Source organism: Palaemon carinicauda, chromosome 39 (assembly GCF_036898095.1).
Source record: "Palaemon carinicauda isolate YSFRI2023 chromosome 39, ASM3689809v2, whole genome shotgun sequence".
Taxonomy (NCBI): Eukaryota; Metazoa; Arthropoda; class Malacostraca; order Decapoda; family Palaemonidae; genus Palaemon; species Palaemon carinicauda.
The window spans coordinates 49,882,094-49,901,422 of record NC_090763.1 but is presented as its reverse complement, the minus strand read 5'-3'; the positions used below and the strand labels follow the sequence as shown (position 1 = coordinate 49,901,422).

The 19,329-nt window shown below is 33.7% G+C and overlaps 1 pseudogene; it reads left to right on the top strand.

Moving 5' to 3' along the window:
• The first annotated feature begins 5,715 nt into the window (after positions 1-5,715).
• LOC137631393 (uncharacterized) overlaps positions 5,716-19,329 on the top strand; it is a 72,473-nt pseudogene continuing 58,859 nt past the window's right edge.

Here is a 19,329-nt window from a genome sequence, read left to right as displayed (position 1 = left end):
ATGTAATGCTAATCTTCTTCAAACTGGATTTGAATTCCTTATCAAACTCGGTAAAACATCAAAATATTTTCCACAATTTTATTCCAAAGGAATTTGCTATGGATAAAAATCAAACAGTTTTCCAAATGATTTCATCAATCAAATTATTTGTTTCGGAAAATCTCTATGCATTCAAATTAAGAAAACGCAGCTATTTGAAACAATAGAAGAGCCTATTTTGACCACGATTGAAAAGAAATGACGAGAAAGATTAGAGAAAGTTACTTACAAAACGTGTTGGTCATTAATCAAAAGCGCGTTTATTCCATAGCTGTTTATAGATATAAATTTCCATAAGAAGAGCTAAACTTTAGTACGAATTCTAATCACAGGGTGGATGTAATTTATGTGGAAAACCTGTATTATTTGGCTCTTTGTGTCCATGTCTGCTGGTCGCTTCAGATGCGAGTAACGCATGACGAGAAAAAATATAATGTCGTTCTTAACGTATTTCTTCAATTTCGTAGTTTTAAAAGGCTTATACTGCAGATTAAACGTCATTCATTATAAGTAAAAAATCATGGATAAAAACACAAATTTGAGAGCATATATATATATATATATATATATATATATATATATATATATATATATATATATATATATATATATATATATATATATATATATATATATATATATATATATATATATATATGAGTGTATGAGTTTTCTTGTATCGTTATTTGCATTCATCATTAAGAGTCTTCTTATTCTTCTCTTAATAATGAAATTCAATGCATATACATATCTGTTGTCTGTAAAGCAAATGGTTTACCAGTAATAAAATTTCATGTTTAGCCTTGCCATGTCCAGCCTTGGCCCAGCCTCGTCAATAACTCCTACGATACTCACGATAAATCTATAGACTGCTATATATCCATATTTCTAAATGTACTTTTCGTTATATGATTCACTCAATAGGATAGTTGCGTAGATTTATTTTGAAATCCCTGTTAACTGTTCTTCTCGATGCTATAAATGTAAGCTTGATCTTCCGTCCGTAACGCTTTCGCCAGCGACATGCGAGCGCCATCTATTGTCACCGGGGTAACGTCCGCAAATGCTACTGGCCATATAATGAATGTATCGGTTCCATCATCTTTTTATTATTATTATTATTATTACTATCCAAGCTACAACCCTAATTGGAAAAGCAAGATGCTATAAGCCCAGGGGCTCCAATAGGTCTTGTTGGATTATCCCTTTTGTTTTGAACCTTATTTGGTTATATTTACATTTCTGCTGAATGTTCATTATCCTTCTTCTCCTACTCTTATATCTCTATGATTTACGGAAATAATGAGATCGTTACTATTGTTCGAAACTAGAAATCCTTTTAATGCTAACTCTCTCTCTCTCTCTCTCTCTCTCTCTCTCTCTCTCTCTCTCTCTCTCTCTCTCTCTCTCTCTCTCTAAAAAGATCATCATCCAAGCAATATAACAAATGTGCATTTACACACATACACACACATATATATTTATATATATGTGTGTGTGTATGTGTATATATATATATATATATATATATATATATATATATATATATATATATATATATATATATATATATATATGTATATATATATATATATATATATATATATATATATATATATATATATATATATATATATGTGTGTGTGTGTATGTATTGACAAAAAAAAAGTGTTAGTCTGTTCAACTGTCCTTATGGATAGCTATGTTCTTTTATGTATTTATGTATTCTGCATGTTAAAGCCCTAAGATTAATAGCTGTGCACAAAGAATATAGGGCTCTTACATTCTTCGAGATAACCAATACACTACCAAAATCCACAGACAGTCAACCCTAAATGCTATAAAAAAAAAAAAATCCTGTTTATCGAGTTGTATTTTTTTTTTAAACAGCTCTACTTTTCGATATTGTTTTGATCTCCGTGTGAGCAGGTAGCTGTAGTGGGTGGACATGAGAGTAGAGGTAGTGGGGCCGATGTTAGCGGAATGGGGCATGTCCGTAGTGGGGTGGATGGCCGTCCTTGGTGCGTTTGGGGTCAAGTCGCCTCACTAGCCTCAGGCGGGCAAGGCTAGCAAGGTCGTTTCAGCGTTCCGTTTAGGTGTGGTGGCTTAGCGGAGAGAGAGAGAGAGAGAGAGAGAGAGAGAGAGAGAGAGAGAGAGAGAGAGAGAGAGAGAGAGAGTTCTGAATAGTACATCATTAATCTGTTTTACTTTTACCACCTCGGTAGAAAATAAGTTCACTTTTTCTTAATTGGTTTTTACCATAATCTACTTATAAGGGGATATTTTTTTCCATTTCTCAGCTTACCACCAAATACAAATGCTTAAAAATCATTCTTTTACCTCCATATTTCTATGAATTATCCTCATGCCTCTTACTTTGTCTGCAATACCTGAATAACTTTCTTTGAAGCATGCAACGTAGTGTTTTAATCATCCATTCTTAGTGGATTATAAGATATAAGTTTTGCTCCTTATGTGGGAGCTCAATCATACTGTTTCTATTTCCTTTTCTCCTTTTTTGTTATAGCATACACTATTCTTGAAGATATATAGTATTCCCCCATATACTCACACGTTTATGCGTATATGTGCATAATACAAATGCAATATGCATAAACATTCATACAGCGATAGGACATGTACTCTATATGTATATGTATGTTTATATATATATATATATATATATATATATATATATATATATATATATATATATATATATATATATATATATATATATATATATTATATATATGTGTATGTGTGTGTGTGCTCCAAGGTCACTTGAGTACATGCAACATTAGATGTAGCAAAGTCACCTGGAAGGAAATATCAAGGTGCAGGTTCCAAGCCGTTCCGTTTATTCTCAATGCATTTTCGAGGTACTGTACATTGGTGTACCTTGAGAAAGTATTGAAAGTATGTGAAAGCGCTTAGTACCCTCCCCTTTTTGTCTCTCTCCTGGTGGCTTATACAGCACCCACACGGACACATTTATATAATTTATATATAAACACACACATTTATATATATATATATATATATATATATATATATATATATATATATATATATATATATATATATATATATATATATATATACTTGAATGTATGTATGCATGTAGGTACATATACGTGTGTACATATGTGTGTGTTTGTGATTTATCTGCACCTGTGTTTCCATGCACGTATGTATATATTTAAGTATGCGTGAGTGATTGCTTATACTTGACGATCACAAGCTCTTCATTTGAAATGAAAGGATTGAAGGCAGTTTGAAACTCCAGGTAAACAAAATGAGTCACAGTTAAAATACAAGAGGGTTACAAGGAGCAATATTATCATTCTCCATTATCTTACAAAATATATAAATAGAATATGAACAAATGAATATCGTCTCGTTCTAATTGAGACAGCGGTTAGGTACCATATGCTAGATTACTTTTTGTATGTGCATTGAAGTCACCAAATCCTTTATGGACGCTCATGGATGAAATATGCATTTTTTTCGCGTTCATTTTAAGGAAAATAAAAGACAGATACACATTTATTTGATAATTGTTCATAAGATTATATCAAATTTAGTTGGTTCAGGATATTGGTGACAGGAATAATAAATATCTGAAAACAGTAAAATGAAAAGAAAGTACATTTTCAGAGTTTTAGTTCAGTTGTAAAAATAAGTCAACGTTGTTTAACTCCTATTAATGATGAAATAGTCTCTGTAATGATAACATACGACTTATGATGATTCTCATAAAATGTAGTACATAATAAAATTATGTACAGTGTAAAGCTTAACTTATAATAGTGTATAAAGCAAATTAGGAAATATTATGAAAATATCAAACTTGGATGCAGTATGAAATTATGAATTATAAGTTTCGCGTAAATAAGTGACGGGTGTCTTACAGTTAATGTCGGTTACTCCTTGTCTGTCACTTTATACAGAGTTGCAATAGAGCAGCGTAAAATGCTGAAACCATGTAACACACGTTTCACAGCCAGTTCCGACATTTTTCCAGCCCAGAAATTTGATCGGCCTGTATCTCTCAATCTCATTTGAAAAGAATCACAGTTACTCTACAAGGTTTGTGAGAGAGAGAGAGAGAGAGAGAGAGAGAGAGAGAGAGAGAGAGAGAGAGAGAGAGAGAGAGAGAGAGAGAGAGAGAGAGAGAGAGAGAGTGTCTAATCACTTGTTATATACAATACGAGAAAATACTGGTCCAAAATCGTATTTCAAAACAATCCTAGGCAAAAACAAGCATAAGAAATCATATGGAAACCAGTGTTTTGCTTATTTGCAGAATTCTAATATGCAATTCCTTGCGTATGTCAAAAACTGATGATATTCTATGTGGTTGTATACAGGATCCAGAGAAGAACTAACGTCCTTTTGTATATATATATATATATATATATATATATATATATATATATATATATATATATATATATATATATATATATATATAGATATATTTATATATTTATCTATCTATATATATATATATATATATATATATATATATATATATATATATATATATATATATATTTATCTATCTATATATATATATATATGTGTGTGTGTGTGTGTGTGTGTGTGTGTGTATGTGGGTACTAATATAGAAACTAAATCTGCACAGTTCTTTCTTATCATTCTTTAAAAAGTTGAATATAGCATTACATAAGATAGATAAGGGATTAGTTACTGTGATATATCAAAGAGAATAATTTCTTTGACATTTACAACGTTATAAATACTAGTTCTTTTTTATGAGTTCATAGATAACCTTCTTGATACAAACTCATTGTTTATTGCGTCGACTTTAAGTGTTTCATTACAAACTGATTTCATTACTTAGAACCGCTTTCGTTAATAACGTATTCGACTCACTGTTTAAAGGAAGATACGTTTAGCAGTAAAATTACCAATGATAATTCTGAATATTTTGATAACTACCTAACGCAGCATTTAATTATCAGTAAGAATATCCTGTGTAGAACAAACTTTTGTAGTTGTGCAGTACTATTAATAACATGAAAAATTAACTTATAACGCATTATTTAATTATCAATAAGAATATCCTGTGTAGAACAAACTATTCATAAAAGGAAAAATTAACTTTAAAAAATGCTGAGAAACTTTCGAACTCGGTGCGCGGTAGCGAAGATGTTGGTGCCTCAAGTCTTTAGGAAGCTGAGAGTGACCAAGATCCAACTTCCTGACCGAAGTGCTGGGGACGACGGAGAGCGGACGAATGACTCGATCTGAAGACACGTCAGGTGCTGAAGCCTTGTCGTGTGCTACTGTGCCTTGTTAGCGGGGGGTTCTCTACGGCGAGGGGGGCGGGGGAATTAATGGCGTCACACCACCAATCGCGGGCGTGACAATGTGGGAAGGCGGTACCACAATGAAACAGTGGAGCTCCCTCCTCCGTACTTCTAATCATCCACCAAGAGCGCCTAAGGCAACTCTAATGCCACTTCGAGTTTAAGACCAGTCTTTGGTTACTGAGATACTGGAAACAGTTTAGGAAGTTAAACACTATCGTTGAAGTTCGTTCGTTTGAGGCTCAGCCTTTTCGGTATAACTCTTGTTTTGTCCATACCTAACTAAGAAGGTCGCTTTTTTTTTCTTTTTGTCAGTTTGTTTGAGAAGCTTTGAGAGATGTTAGCAGTGCGGTTGCCTGTTGTAGTCTCCAGTAAGCATGACGGGTGTGAGAGGCGGGGCGGTTTGCAGGGGGGGGTTTTGGATGGTGATAAGGAAACGTGTGTAAGGGCGGTCCATTAAAGAAGGGGGCGGTGCAGGTTAGTAGGAGAAGGGGGCGGTGCGTGGCGTGCATACTCCAGGGCGGTTGCGGGGGCCCACTCTCTTCGCACAGTTGAGTGGCAGCCGCTTGCTCGGCCAGTCGCGCGTTTCACTTGCTGTTGCAGATATCAGCCGAGCCGAACCACTTTTATCTCTCCTTCCCTTTTCTATCTTCCCAGTAGTGTGGCCCTCAGTGTGTATGTTTGTTATCATCGACATTCTGGATAATCTTGTTTCCCTCACCCGAGGTGCTGATGCTGAATAGAAAAGACAAGTCAACCTTGTATTTCTGTCGTGGATTTCCAAATCTCGTGAAGACTGTGATACGTCAGAAAATTTTAAGAGATAATTTCTCTTTACAGCAAAAAGTGTGAACTTATTCTGTGCAAAGGTTTGTGCTTGTCAAATCTAAAGAACTGGAATCTCCTGATCAAACGCATAAGGAGAATTGGTTCAAGTACAGTAAAGTGGGGCACTAAATTATCAGCACGATTGTGCACTGAAATAAAGTGAGCTGATTAGAACATAGTGTGTGGTGACGCGTATATCGGGTTGACACTCTTTTGAGGCCAGATTCAACTTGAAAGACACAATAAATGGTATAGAAGCAGTGGTTCACCTGATTTGATGAGAGATTCTTATGAACTCTTATGGAAGTAATTCATACGTATGCCAAGGATCACTTATAATAGTAAGTATCATTCTTTCATTTCTTTACGTCTTATGCCTCGATGTTTTCTCATCCTTCTTACTCTTCCAATTTCTCGCAACAGAATTTGAAAGTTAGCCTACACCTTCACCCGCTCTTCTAGTCGCTTTATCGTGTCGGAAATTTCATTGCATCATCATTCACATAAATAATTTTGTTGTAACGGGTGCAAACCAAACAGAAGTATTCGCAGTTCTAGTTTTAGAGATTTCAACGCGGCAAAGAGAGTGAGCTGTTTTTACCCAATTCATTCAATGAGGAGTTTACATAAAGTAATATTCATTTTAGAAGTTTGACAAATTTCTAGGAATCGAGATTATGGATGATCTTGTACACAATGAGTGTTTTGAAAATCCCATAAAATTTTAGATAATTTAATGCAGCTTCTTGTAAGCATTTTTACTCATTCATACACCTTATAATGTATGTTGCTTTTGATATGTATATTTTGAAAATCATTCATTCGTAAATATTTCTTTCATTATTCGAATATTGTAGGCAGTGATACATGTAGCATTACTTTCCACTGAAACCAGGTTATATGAAAAAAATATTGAAGTCTTTCATTCTGAGGCCTAATTGTACGATTAAAACTATATCATTAAACTTCTCCATTACGAGCAAAGGTGACTTGCTGCTACGCATTATCATTATAGCCGTTATCATTGCGAAAAGGTCAGTTACGAAATAACACGAGTCAATGTGAACGAGGGAAAATCACTTCTAATAACAAAGCAAAAATCAGTGCAATTTCGTATTGATGTTTTCTATCTATGCCCCTTTATCATTTATTGTCATTTGCAAACCTTGCAATAATGCATGCCTTGAGATTTATTCATATTGAAAAACATTAAATACTACATAACTAACATTGATTTTATTTATTAACTCTTGCATAGTAACTTCTGTTTATGAAGGTCACAGTGGGTGAATCTTATGAAGAAAAGTGGATTATAGTCATGTCAGCGAGAGACAAAATCTTGACAATTATGCAAAGCGTCGATTTCATGCGCGAATTAAGAGTACAAATTCTGCGGGATTTGAACGCCTTTATTTGGGCTCTCCGCTGATTTCACGCAATATCCAAGAGTTGTAATTCTTAATGATATGGCCCCAGGTTTTTCTTTTCTATTTTACTCAAGAGTTGCAGTCAAATAAATATCCTTTAATTATTTACTCCTTTGATGTGAGTGCTTCGTTTGATATAAGTAATGTTTGTTTTAGTTGTAGAAATCTAACATTGATCGCAAGAGAATTAGATATATTGGTTGCAAATTCCCTTAATTCAAGAAATGAAGTCCACTAACTACCTCTGTTGACAACGCTTTCCTATCATTATATATGACTTCTTTTCTATCAAGTAATAAGTCTCCTTGTATATATATATATATATATATATATATATATATATATATATATATATATATATATATATATATATATATATATATATACAAGGAGATTTATGTGTGTGTATGTGTGTGAGCAGAATGTATTTAAAACATGTTGTCTCATATGGAGTATTATTTGCATGTATGTGGTGACATATTTTCTATTCTCTATATGCTTACTCAAAAAGCTTCTCTAATCATCGTAGGTAATTATCAACTTGGGCCTTTGTTAATTCTCTAAGAAAATCTATACAATTTACTCTTAAATATGAAAACATTTTCATTCATTGAGTATCAGTCGAAGTGGGCCTAAACGAGAAACGAACTCATTCTATGAGGTATTATTAACAATTATTCGTGAAATTGTTCTCTGGCCAAGCATAAATGCATCCATAATTTCAAGCAAAACTAACTTGCCTTTCCCCCGCTAATTCGTATCCAACGAATGACGACTAAGATTTGACCACGTGCCCAAAGTCAGCTGAAGCTACCGTCAGCATAATCATCGTCGTCATCACCTGTCCGCTGAACATCTGTCGTACCTTACTGCAGCCATACGACAAACATTCATTGTCAACTATATCGTCAGTTGTTGCTACCATCAACATCAACCCCATCTTTTTTTATGAGGTTTAGTAGAGCAATTTTAAAACTATCACACGAACTGTAACCACCCGTCGCTACTTCTACCTTTGAACTCAAGAGTCAACAAATGATAAAGGCATATGTCCCTTCCCTCATATATAACAGAAGTCTGTTATTCTGTTGTTCTACTGCGAGCTCGCTAACCGCTGGGTATGAACAATACCACCTGCCCTTCGGTCATTTCGTCGCCAATTATCTTGGCATACGACGCTCACCCTTACACTACCCCTCTTCCCCCATTAACTTTTACTTACAGTTTAATGGGAAATGTGAGGAAATTATGAGTTTTCCTTCTGAGTTTAACAGACTAATGTAACTGTGTTGACAAGCGCATGTGTATTTGAGTTATTGTATATGTAGAAATAAACCAAAGATCATTTTCAAACAAGTTTTAAAAGGAAACTTGATTTGATTAGATTTAACAAATCAAATATTAGTGGTCGATCAGTACTATTACAAATGAATAAATGTAAAATTATCTTATAGTATCTGAGGGCAATAATTGCGAAAAAAGAAAATATCTTCTGGTTTTCTTCTCCGGAAACATTTATAGCTTTTTGTGTCAATATTCTGAAACGCATGTAAACTAGTTGCATTTCCGTCGCAATAGTTTATAAAGAAAACTGTACTTGGAAGCCTTCATACCGAAATAATTTTCAAAAAGCATTTTAAAATTTTCATTGCGATTTCAATGTACCGAATGTATTGTATAGTATTACTGTACTTGCTATCGGAAGACAGTTGAAGGTGCGTATGATCCCAATTGATGCGCTTTAAACGGAATGATGACAAAGAACGACAGAAAAGTGGCAAAAAGAAGCGTGCCATTATCGCAAATATCTACCATTACTGTGCATTGCAGATTTGCTTAGTAATCCCAGAGGGAGTATTAAACTTCACCGAGTGAGAAATTTCCATGTAAGAATGAGTACCTTCTCACATCTTTTATCCGCAAGTGGGCGCCCATCACCGTTGCAGTGAAGGTCCACTACAAACCCGCCACTCGTCAAACTAAATAATGATGGTGATGATTCGTTTTCTTCCTCTTTTTCTTTCTTTTCCCCTTTCCTTTTACACCCTACGTCCTTTTTACCCAGTATTCCTTCCTCGCCCTCCCCTCTCACTTCCGTTGAACGGTGAGGGACCAGGACAGTGGGCAGATGCTTCAGTTTTGTCGTAATGCTTACCTTTCGGGAGGGGTCCTAAATGAATTATTCTTATATTTATAAGGCAGTGTTTAATATTTTGGTAGTTTTTGTCATTATATACTATGATATCTATGGATAAAGTTCTTGACAAGTTTGACTTTAAGCGGGAATTCTCGTCTGTGTTATTTATTTACAGTAGAAAATATATCTTTTTATTAAGTGATAGATATAATTGCCTATCCCAAACTTAAAAAACACCCTGTTCTCTTAAGCTTAACTATATAACGAAGAACCTCAAGTTATTTGGAAAAGGACTTTGAAAAAATGCCCCTTTACATTTACGTCACTAAGAATTATTCCCAAGATATAAAAATCTGACTCTCACTACATTCCACATTCTTATATCCAGATGTCAAGTCCTTATAAAGAATGTCATTGTTGTTTCAAGTCATTGGTTCAAATGTATTAATCACAATCAGGTTACCGTCGCCATTCCAGGTATTGAAAAGCATAAGATGACCCAGGTTCGGAGTAAGTAGGGGATACAATAAAAACGGTGATAAAAATAAGTCTCTACTGGAGGAGATAATCCCTTGTCCTGGAAGGTGGAATGCACGGAACAACAGCATTACGTGAATATGGGTGGTAAAAGTAACTAAAAATGTAAGGAACTTATGTGTAGCGCTCAATTGCGTTAGCACAGATATGTGAGAGTAAAGACCCATTTTATTATGTATATATATATGTGTGTATATATATATATATATATATATATATATATATAATATATGTGTGTGTGTGTGTGTGTGTGTGTATATATATATATATGTATATATATATATATATATATATATATATATATATATATATATATATTTATATATATATATATATATGTTTATAGATATATATATATAATATATTTATATATATATGAATATATATATATATATATATATATATATATATTTATATATATATATATATATATATATATATATATATATATATATATATATATATATATATATATATATGAATATGGTTGTATGCTTGGTTGGCTAGTTGAGCAAGCTAGTGTGAGTGTTTATATATATGTGTGTATATATATATACTTATATTTATATATATACACACCCGCATATGTATACACACACACACACACACACACACACACACATATATATATATATATATATATATATATATATATATATATATATATATATATATAGATAGATAGATAGATAGATAGATAGATAGATACCCAAGAATCACAGGATTTTTTTCTAATCTAAAAATTTTATATTGCACCGGTGTTGATCCGGTCGGAGCATCGTCTATATCTAGAAAAAAAAGTAAAAGCTTTCATCTCAACCTTGCAATAGTTGTAAAGTTGTTTGGAAAATGTTATATTAAAACTTTAGATGATTATCTGCAGTTTAAACCGAATAATCAGAGAATTGTTAGACCATATTATTTGTGTATCTGACGTAACGATAAAACCACATATACCGTACATAAATAGGTAATTCAATGTACATTTAAATGTATATAACTATCGTAAAAACAAACGTATAGATAAGTGAGTAGTAAGAAAAAATATAGTATTGTACAAATATAGCTCTTAAAACCTGTACCCTCTCAATATAGTTCTTAAAACCCGTACTCTCTCTCTCTCTCTCTCTCTCTCTCTCTCTCTCTCTCTCTCTCTCTCTCTCTCTCTCTCATTGCCGACGGTGGTCGACCAGTTCCGCAGGAAGCTGTTGGGTCCCCATCACTACTCCATTCACCGACCCCGCCCTTCTTTTGCCTAGACGTACAAACGTACATACATACATAAGACAGTTCAACAAGATACTGTTCCTCTCGCAAAATGTCATATAAATATGCAATGATTTTCTTATGTCTTTTAAACTGCAATTACCACAGTATATCTCTCCTTGCAATGTATTTCAGTTAATTTTGCACGCTCGAGGTTACAGCGATAGTAATATTCTTATAGTTTTTATGGTGCATTACTATTATAGATATAATACATTTTTTAAGGATGAGGATAACTCCGTCTTCTTTTCATTCAAGTTAATCTTTATAATGATTGAAAATATTACTTCAAATAATTAACTAAAACGGCCAGTTAAAACGGATGCAATTATAAGTTAAATATCTTGCTTCATTTTGCACACCACTCTTTCCTAGCTCTATGACCTATTAAAGTATTGTATGAAAATACATGATAGATATACAGCGGTTGGAATCAGAAATGCCCAAGTTCATACAATAAGAAGGGATATTGGCTAAGGGAAATCCAAAGAGACAGGAAAAAGGAGACGAACAATTAAGGAACGTAAATCATCTTTCGTCTCCGGTGAGACGACCCATCCTCTCGCGACCGCATCTCTCCGCCAACTGAGACCCAGAACAGAAAGGACTGGGAACTTGAAGTCAGGGCGACTATCACACCAACCTCGATCATACCCTTCCCCTCTACCACATCTCCGTCCCCAAGAGGGGGTCCACCCAGCGCGAGTATACCCTGTACCCTCACTCTCATCCGACATGCCCACCTGCCAGAACGTGACCCACCTACTTTTCTGCTCGCCTCTCTCTCTCTCTCTCTCTCTCTCTCTCTCTCTCTCTCTCTCTCTCTCTCTCTCTCTCTCTCTCTCTCTCTCATTTTAATGCATCTTTGTACTTATCTTTCGTTAGAGATATACATTCATGGGTGCAAACTCCTATGCGTGTACATGCAATATATATATATATATATATATATATATATATATATATATATATATATATATATATATATATATATATATACTTGTATATATACACATATACATATGTATATATATGTGTGTATATGTATTTTGTAAATGTATCCCAAAAACGGCTGGGTTGTAATTTCTTGAAATATTTACACCCAAAGCGCAGTGAATACAATTGATTTCTTTAATGCAATTTCTACATTGTTTATTTGTCGAACTTTAGAATACCATTTTGGTAAGCGATCGTCTTCAAATCTTCGGTAATAGAGTAATGAGCATTCGTTTTAATCTTCATTTCCATTTTCCAATGGATTTTTTTTTTTTTTCAAAAATCTTCATTTCCATTGCCCAATGGATATTCTTTAAACAAAACATGCTCAGTATAAGTGTTCAATTACATTAAACTCATCAATCTTAATATCAATTGGTTGATATGTCGTTATTCTTTCTTCATTGAAATATGCTATTCCCAACTCTGTTAAAAGTTCTGCTAAAAGTGTATAACAAAGTAAAATTTCTCTAATCACTTTTGCAATATAAAAAGAAACACTTCGCAGTGGTGATAGATAGTTTTCACTTCTTTTAAATAATTCACTGAATATTTTATCTATATACTTACATACACATATACTTTCTACTACACAATCGATTTGACATGTCTCTCTCTCCTTAGTTAATTAAACCCAATGCCATGGTCAGTCGAATTTCTCTTTGGCGGGGCCGCTGAGCACTCACTCCCGTTAATAACGCTTAATTGGCCACAGGAAAGACACAGAGGGGTTAATTATTGTGGAAGTACTTCCCCTCGTACATCCCCAGTGGACACCCACCCCCACCCCCACCCTCACCCCCTCCTCCTCATCATCATGTCCTTGTGCAATTATCTGAAAAGCTTCCCCGAAGACATGCTACTTTCATTCATAGACTACACTGTTAGAAAAAAAAAAAAAAACGTAATTTTAATCGGAAATTCTCCGTAAAAATATACGGTTCTCAACCGTATTTTATTAGAATACGGGCAACCGTAATTTTACCTTACTTTTTTATTATTTTTTACGGGTTGGTGCCGAAGACATGCTACTTTCATTCATAGACTACGCTGTTAGAAAAAAAAAACGTAATTTTAATCGGAAATTCTCCGTAAAAATATACGGTTCTCAACCGTATTTTAGTAAAATACGGGCAACCGTAATTTTACCTTACTTTTTTTTTATTATTTTTTACGGGTTGGTGACCGTAATATCACTCCTTTACGTCAATATATCCGTTTTTAAAAAGGTAAAAATCCTGCAATAAATGTTGCCAGACATTTACCGTTTTTTAAAAGCAAATTTTTAACAGTGTACGATGTCCCTGGACGACCATTTTCATATCCAGCGACACCTCTTCAACTCACAGTCGCCGCTTTCCTCGATCCACCTCTTCCATTTCTACTGGAATCGTATTTTTTCGATTTCCCCCGGCGTCTCCGGATCCGGTTAAGCTTTTATAGCCCCGCTTCCTTTTCATATCCGTTTCTATATTATATTTTTCCTCCTCCCCCCCCCCCTTTCCAGAGAAGCGTGTTTTAACCTCTGTTTTTTCGACTTCCCATCGTCGTGATACTTCCTGCTGAAGCTTACTATTTCGAATGCTGCTCTCCTATGTATGTCACGCATCGTTGCCCTGTTTAGTGATATTTTATATAAAAGAATTGATTACTCTTTTACTAATACATTCGTATTGTTTGAGTTAAGTTTGTGCAATAATTACTATGTCGGAATATAGGATATGTTTAAATAGCGCTAATCTGATAGTCCAGTATTTACTACCTTCTGTATTACTCCGTTTCCAAACGAAGAGAAAAATATTCCTTTTAGCACCTGATCGAATGATAAACAGAACGTAGGATAAAACTTTAGATTCGGCCCCCATTTCCCCCAGTTATATATATATATATATATATATATATATATATATATATATATATATATATATATATATATATATATACATATATATATATAAAACATAGTACTCTTAAGTGGTGATATTTTGAAGCAACAATCTATTTGCCTATGATTTGGGAGTTTTCAGTCTTAATTCTTTACTTTATTTATCTTTTATTCCAAGTTTTAACGCTTTTTAGGACTTTTAATACATAAAATATAGTAATTAACGTTTTATGAAAATTTGGTATGCTAATATTACATGTATATAGCCTGTTCGAGTCTTAAATCACGTTAATTGGATTAAATTTCATTACTATTAACATCATTGCCGCAAGATTCGGAGTAGAAAAGTGTAAATTATCATCCTCTCTCCCGGCAAATCCAAGAAGTCTTTGCTAGATGATGCCAATCTGCTTTTACCAATGTTTCCTTTACCGCCCCATCTGGTTCAACACTGAAGACAGGGGAATCTAACACCTGTGTTTTTAATGAGACTTCGATAAGCATATTTAGCCGTCAAACTCTCTCTCTCTCTCTCCCCTCTCTCTCTCTCTCTCTCTCTCTCTCTCTCTCTCTCTCCTCTCTCTCTCTCTCTCTCTCTCTCTCTCTCTCTCTCTCTCTCATTTGGGGGACAGTGCTCTCGTCGTTTCTCATTTAATCCTTGAATCCTACGTAAATGGAATGCATTTATGACTTGGGAGTAGAAAATTTATTACAAAATAATTATGAAATTAAAAAATTTATGCACCTGTACAGTAGATCTAGACGAAGTCACATACAATATAGATAATTAGTAACCGAAAAAATCAATGTACTGATAAATTTTTATTTTATGACTCAATAAATTTATTTAGATGATTTAATAATCATTATCTAACGCATATTACATAGATATAAATGTTAAAGTAATAATCCCGGAATATGCATGGATATTTTATCCAAAATATTTTATGGCTACAAAATATTAACTTTTCCACGAGAATAGTTTAGCGGACAGATCTTCTTCATCTTTTAGATCGAATAGAATTCCGCTTCTATCGATCGTCTCCTCTTAAAAAAGTACAACCATTGTGTTCAACATTCCAGTGGCCAACAGCAATACTTTGAGTTCCTAAAGCTATAAACATTTTAATGTGTTTCGACCATATAACAATTACGCGAAAGGTCTTTTATACTCCTACTTGTTGCTAAGTATGACCCTCTAAATTACCTTAACTGGTTATATTTACTCAAACATTCTAAAAGAAAAAATAAATTCTTGCCCGTCTGCATATCATTCCTTTCCTCGAAAGGCCGCTGAAACCGAATCCATTAAAATATTTCCATCTAAAAATATCGCAAAAAAAAAAAAAAAGACTATGTTATCCGAAATGAGTTCTTACTATCCATCGATCTCGTTGTCATATATTGATGGACCGCTGACACAATACCGGATGTTAAGAGAACCACCGAAAATACTCGGAATTTCTCCATCTTGACTTTTCATACGACGATTTATGCCAAGTCTGAGGAACGCCCAGGTATAGAAATCCCTCTCTCTGATTGTTGTGCTAAACCAAGAATTGACATCAGCTTAGGTCCTTTGTTCAACCCACTTTTGACGCAAGCGCTCTTGGTGCCCCTTTCGCTTACTCTCGCACTTACTCATAGCTCATCACTTAAAATTTCTGAATGATTTCTCTGACATCCTTTTTGAACTAAATCTTAAAAGCTAAAAGCAGCGTGTGACATCCCTTAAGCGGATTGCTGGCGCGCAGTTAAGGTCTGCGAAAGGACAGGATGGAAAAAGCCTTGGAAAAAGGTAAAGATTCACTCGGCGAAAGAAGGTAATCCTCGAACGATCTGGTTCTCCGGTAGATGTAAATTGCCATCCAAGAGACACGACAGGAATTGAAGGTATTTCCCGCAAGTCGGGTGTGCGTCATTCTTCAGTCTTGTGAGAGTTCACTCCAGCATCCGAAGGAGATGGCATCGAGCATTTGAATAATGGCCTTTAGAAAGATTGGATCACAAGATAGAGCATTCTGTGGTCACTGAAAGAAACTTCTCTTCGGGTCGTCACTGATGTTATTTGAGATAGTGGGCCTCTGTGTTCTTTAATCGATAAGGGTTATTCGTTTCTTTATCCGTCGACATACGCAATATTATGATTAGCTATTTAGACATAGAATCAATGTTCTTACCGGTGGCAACGGCTTTTTTTTACCCGCATTGGTTTATATACTTAAAAAGTTCAAACTTGCAGCAAATGTTTTTATCTTGAACAAGCTGATATAAGTCTATTTTTTGTAGTTTATATATGACAGATCTGTTTTAATGCTGTTACTGTTCTTAAAGTGTTTCATTTTAATTGTTCATTACTTCTTTTGTAGTTTATTTATTTCCTTATTGCATTTTCTCACTGGGCTATTTATCACTTTTGGAGCCCTTGGACTTATAGCATCCTGCTTTTCCAACTAAGGTTGTAGCTTAGCTAATAATAATACATGCGTACGCAATGTATTTTGTCATATGCATCATTTACAATCAGATATTTATTCATCCTAAGAACAATAATTAGACTTAAGTCTGAGAAAAAAAAAATATGCTGATCGACCTTTTGTACCCCTAGCAATTGGCCTCCCTTAACCCTGTGGCCCCTAAGTCTGACAGGTTCCAGAAATCTCTCTCTCTCTCTCTCTCTCTCTCTCTCTCTCCAGTCCACTCAGCAAAGAGTAACCGGAAGAGTAAGAAGCTAATGGACTTACTCTAAGACGCACCAGCCTTCAAAAGAACATTAAGAAAACCAGTTTAAGAAATTGGAATGCCCCTTGGAAAAAGGGCAGATAAAAAGTTAATCGAGGTATTCTTTTAGAACTTTATATCTAATGTGCTTCTCTCTCTCTCTCTCTCTCTCTCTCTCTCTCTCCTCTCTCTCTCTCTCTCTCTCTCTCTCTCTCTCTCTCTGCCGTTGTCAGAAAGTTGTTTTTACTTTGTCAATAATTAATTTGTATTGCGGTGATATGCATATGATCATATCATGATATAATATGACATCACATCTAGTTGGTAAAAGAAGTGCGTCAAACCTAGCATATTGAGAATGTTTACGGATATTGATATTCCGTATTATCTACTTATCTATTTTAAAAGCCAATTTGATTTAAAGTACATTCTGTGATTTTTCATTAATCTTTTTAGAACTGTAATAAGGAATTTTGGTACATGATAAATACAGAGAAATTACAAGTAAGGAAGCGAGTTTTCTTGGAGGTTTTGCTTTTGGGGTTAATTGCAATGTTTATACAGCGAAAAATGTTGGTATGTGTGTATGTGAAAATGTGTAAATTCTTGTGCTGATGTGTTCACCCTTTTAAAATTCCAATCGGCAATATCGTATCAGGAAAATGTTATATATAAATATATGCATATATATAAGCTATGTATATATATATATATATATATATATATATATATATATATATATATATATATATTATATATATATATATATATAAATATATATATATTATATATATATATGCATGTATATATATATGTATATATATATATATATATATATATATATATATATATATATATATATATATATATGTATATATATATATATATATATATATATATATATATATATATATATATATATCATCATCATCATCATCATCATCATATACACAGTTATGAATCATTTCTCAAAAAAAAATAGCAAATTTTTAACTGAATTATTAGCAAAAAAATAGAAATAGGGATGATCATTGGATTTAGGAGTTACATTGAACATTTTATGCTCTGAACAGTATTCGATATTTAAGAAATATCTCTATTTTCTTCAAAGACACAAAGGTTAAACGTTAACCCTTCATTTGACTATCACGGAATTTTATTTTCGCTTAAAGATTGTTCTTACTAAATTGAATAGTTTCATAAAGCTCTAACTTACAAGGATAGAAATTTATGCGAAGGTTTTTATAATAACATTAAAATTTTTTTTTGCATTTCACGTGCTTGCGAAAAATGGTTTTAAGCGATCAAAGATCACAACTGTGTAATACAATTATCCGGTTGTTAACGACATTTCTAAAGAAAATTAAGTAAATGATTTAGCTTACAAGGATAGAAATTTATGCGAAGGTTTTTATAATAACATTAAAAAAATTTTTGCATTTCACGTGCTTTCGAAATGGTTTTAAGCGATCAAAGATCATAACTATGTCATTCAATTATCTAGTTGTTAACGACATTTCTAAAGAAAATTAAGTAAATGATTTAGCTTACAAGGATAGAAATTTATGCGAAGGTTTTTATAATAACAATAAAATAATTTTTGCATTTCACGTGCTTGCGAAATGGTTTTAAGCCATCAAAGATCATAACTGTGTAATACAATTATCTGGTTGTTAACATTCCTAAGGAAAATTAAGTAAATGATTATTATCGATAACCAGACAAACAGACAAACATTTCTTCAAGGATATCAAGGACCCTTTCCAGAAGAAGAAAAATCAATATAAAACAAAGCGCTTTCCACCTAATCTTCCCTTCGATCCTCAATCGTCCCTCGAAAACCAACTTGCGTGAGAATAGCACAATGGTACATGACTTTTATCGAATTGCTGTTCACCATTACTCTTAATTAGGAAGGACTTAAAAGAGGCTTGGCTCTGACACATGGAAGTGAACATTGTGCGTAGTTTAACGTTCTAAATGTTAGCAGGAATTACTTCTTCTCGGAAGATTTCTCTGTCTACGTTTGTTCCGTACCAGTAAAATTCAAGCAAGGTGACGTCTTACATGCTTCGGAGCACCGGATGGGGCTGATCTTTTGCAAAGTGATACACAGAATTCAGAAATACCTTTATCTTTTAAATCCTATGCTCC